Below are 4,116 nucleotides of genomic sequence, written 5' to 3' on the forward strand. Positions count from 1 at the left end.
TCGGATTGATTTCTAGCAAAATCATTTCTTGCATTTGAAGCAACATCCTCTTCAGAACTAAGAGGCGCTTACTGTTATAAGCCGATTTACAAAATTTTAGAGGAGACTAGCCACCCAGAACACGGCGCAACCTGTTCCCGGCAGATGGACGCCACATAAATCAACGGTATAGCAATCATCATCATCATCATCACCATCATCAGTTTTACGCATTAAAACCACCTGACCGATTTTTTCCCTCCGCAGGTAAATGAAGATATCTCAATTCCATTCCGTATCCTTCTGATCCTGTTGCGCATGTGAGAAAGGACCCTTCTACCATTCTAAGGCTCGATGTGTTACGCCCGTTCCAGTTCGGTTTCCCGAGGACAAGATTTGGAAGATCGTAAAAATAGGCAACGATAAAGAAAAAAAAAGGAGAGAGACAGCTGCGTGAGAAAAACGATGAGAACATTTTGAAGACATTAAAATGGAAGAAGAACCATTTTATAAAATATATTAGAGTTGAACATTGCTGCTGCCTACTTCAGCGATATTAAATACAAGCAAAATAGAATGTAGTTAACGGCAACACAAAAATAGAAAATGTTTCAAACTCCTCCCAAACAATCCTCATGTGCGACAGTGGGCTAACAATTGTGTGAATCGGGTAAAACGCACGCACATTTTCCCACATTGTGAAGGAACCAGCGGCTTCCAGGACACATCGCAATCTATTAGAACAGAAGGCGAAACAAAGAAGAGCGTTACATGAAGCGAATGCAGCTCGAAAATTGTTTGCACCGTAACAGCGAGCCCTCGAAAGTATGAAATTGGCGTCCGCTCTCACAATGGATGCGAGAACGGTGAAAACTGTAGTGATGATGAGTCTGAAATCCTTTCGCCTGAAGCAAAAGAATCAGAACTGCCGGTTGGTGCATCGGAGGGTAATGATGGCGTACATTGTAGTAAACCACTCGGCAGGGCTACAGTCAAGGATTGTTTAGTGTATTTTGGCGGGATTACCGTTAGCATGTTTGATGCCAGTACAGAAATCTCTTTTTTTTCGAACTCAGTGACATTCAGTTGTGGGACACAAGGTACGAAAAATTGGAATTCAACAAGGATATATTTATGTGGATTGTAAAAGTAAAATTCCCCAAGGATGTATTTTTATCAAATTTTAAAAAATACACGTAAATTTATTTGGGACTTGACATGAACTTTGCAGATCATTATGTTTCGCCCCTCAAACAGTGTGTGCACATTCAATCTACGACTGTCTAGGCCACAATCTACCTGCACAAGCCCTCAAAAACAAACCGCTCCGGCGAAGGGCCGACGAAGGGGAAAAATAATATCCCACCACAACCCGTCGATTCCCTTTTTTTTTCGTTCCTCCACTATTTGTTCGCCTCCTTTCGGTTCCCTTTTTTGTTTCGGGCCTAGCGAATTCTTTGCCGACCGGAGGGACGTGGTGTCTGACGCAAGAGGCGACCGGGGGATCGATGCGGATACAGGTTTTCCCGCGGCGGCAAATGGCTGAAGAAAGCGGAGGCATTATTTTCCCATTTGCTTCTTCCCCGCCGGCCCGCCCGTGCCTTTGCCGTGTTCGAGTGCCGGCTCTCTCGGCGGCCGCCGGACAGGACTCGAGTTGGCTCGACGGGAAGCCACGAGCTCCTGCCGACTTAGTTGCTGTTGTTGATGATGGTGGTGATGATGATGATGAAGCTGTTAACAAAAACCCGGGGTTGGAAACCCAGGACACGCTTGTTTAAGCGCCGTTAGGGACTGGCGCAACAGCGAAGAAATACAACCGAAAAAAAGAAATACACATCGACAGGAATCCCTCCCAAACCACCAAGTCCATAGACCTAGGCGTGTTCGGCTCCGACCGAACGGCACTCTATTAGAGTCGCTCTCGGGGCACCCGCCCGGCAATTACGTCGAAATGTGTCTTAATCGTGATTATTACATTGCCGGTCGCGCAAGGTGAGACCGGGCGAAGGTTTTGGCAGGATGACTATGGCCTCCTCCAACGCCTGCAACATGGGTGGCATCGTGGATCACTCACACCACCACCACCACCATTCACACCAGCAATGAAAAACCGGGTGGTGAACGGAAACAGATGAAGAACGTAAAACCACATCCGGCCGCAGTTTCTTCACGCGCTTCCGCTACTCACCGTCGCCCCGTTGCACAAGCCTTGCAAGTTTCTTTTCTCACTGTCTTAGCTCATGCAATATCGGTGGTATGACAAATGTCATGTTTGAAGGATTGAAACGGTCCAATTTCAAGAGAGACAATTATGATAAGCTTATTTGTTTTCCTCAACGAAAAATCGTCCTATATCTACAACTTACAACATCCCAAAAAATAGAAAACATGACTGTTCGTTTGTAAAAAATTGATACATTTATACGTGAAGTAAACAGGCGTCGTATAAAGCCATTTTAGCAATAGAATAGATAGAACTGACTTAAATATTTTTCGAATCCATAAACAACTATTTTTAGTATATTTTATAACTATCTTCTAGCGTTTTTGGCTTGCTAAAGTACCTCTTCATCATTCCGCTAGCTCAGTATAAAGCAAAAACCTTTTTAACACCCCAAAGACTTAATTTAAAAAAATGAAAAAACCAAAAAAAAAGGTATTTAATATCTTATTTAATTTTTAATAAAGAAAAACAGTGTAGTTCTGAGACAAATTACAAAAAAGAAGCGCTAGAACATAAATTTAAATTAAAAAGCTACGGTTATGGATTGTGGATAAATTTTAATTTAGTTGAAAACAAAAGGCAATTTCGTTGTAGCTACAAGGCACCTCTTGTTGTATTTTTAAATATCGGCTTGCTTGCCCGCTCGTCTGTTTTCCAACACGGAACAATTCTATTCGCATACGTGCATACCGCTGCACACATCATTCCATGGATGTATGCGATTTGGTGGGAAGATTGAAAAAAACGAACCATAAATGGAGGCAGAATATGAAAGAACGGAAGCGGGACGGGAAGAGGTATAAAACAAGCGATGGATGGAAAAAAAATGGCTGAGAAGATGCAACAAGAGCATCGACCGATGCATATGCCGAGGATGCTCGGGTGCGTTGCGATGCATAACTGGAAAGAAATGTTTACATTCCCAGCTTCCAGGCGGTGCCAGCACTCAAGGCACTCACGAACCGACGCTTTCCAACGGTTGGAAGGGCGTTTTTGAGTGCGCGGTGCGTATATTTTTGGCAGCACAGACACAGCATAATTTAGCGCAGTGCTTGATTATGATAAAATAGTAATTTTTCAACCAACCAATCTTCTTTTATAAGCAAAACAATCAGAAGGGTAGTCGTAAAAAAGATATTTTTAATTATCAACCAAAGCTATGTAACGATTGATTTTGTCATGTAAATAAGCGAGAATAAATCAAACAATTTGTTGTGTACATATTTCCTGCATGATTTAATTATGGAGAGTCCAGAAATTACGTTTGGTAGGTTGCTCAAGGAGGTTTGTTCCATTGTACTCTAGTTCATGTTGCGTATGTTTAGACTTGAAAAGGATACGAATCAAAAGTAGATAAACACATAAATTATGAAACAATGAGTAGCAGGCTATTTTGATCTTGCCTCGAAACTAATAAAGTAGTGCACTAATGTAGAAGTAGGCCATGATAACTGCAAATTTGGTTCCTGATGGAAGCTAAGTCCGTTTGCTATTTGTTTAAAATCAAGGCTTAGTATTTGTTTTACTAACAAATTTAATCAAGAAACATTGTTTTAAAAAATATACCAAAAACGATTGTCAGTTAAACAGTTAAACATTGTTTTAATATCTTACGTCACAGTCAAAGTTGTTTCATCTTTGCTCTTTTTGGAAATGTTTGCTCTCTTTGTTTTTGTTTGAACAAAACCATTAAATAGATTTAACTATGTTGAAAAATACTTATATGCTACCGACAAAAACCGAACTGCACTGTAGGGACGTTGTAGTTTCGATTCGTTCCATGGGCTTATAGCCCCCAAAGATCGCTGTACGCTCACCAGTGTGAGTGCCCCGCAACCGGAACGTGAGATTTTCCAACGCCACCAGATCGACCGGCAACACAACGGCAGCGACCCTTCAGTCGTTCGGAAGAC

General features: G+C 41.9%; 1 protein-coding gene across 1 annotated transcript in view; it reads right to left on the reverse strand.

The window, feature by feature from the left end:
* LOC131269215 (uncharacterized) overlaps positions 1–4,116 on the reverse strand; it is a 64,494-nt gene that overhangs the window by 22,721 nt on the left and 37,657 nt on the right. The window lies entirely within an intron of this gene.

Source organism: Anopheles coustani, chromosome X, assembly GCF_943734705.1.
Source record: "Anopheles coustani chromosome X, idAnoCousDA_361_x.2, whole genome shotgun sequence".
NCBI lineage: Eukaryota > Metazoa > Arthropoda > Insecta > Diptera > Culicidae > Anopheles > Anopheles coustani.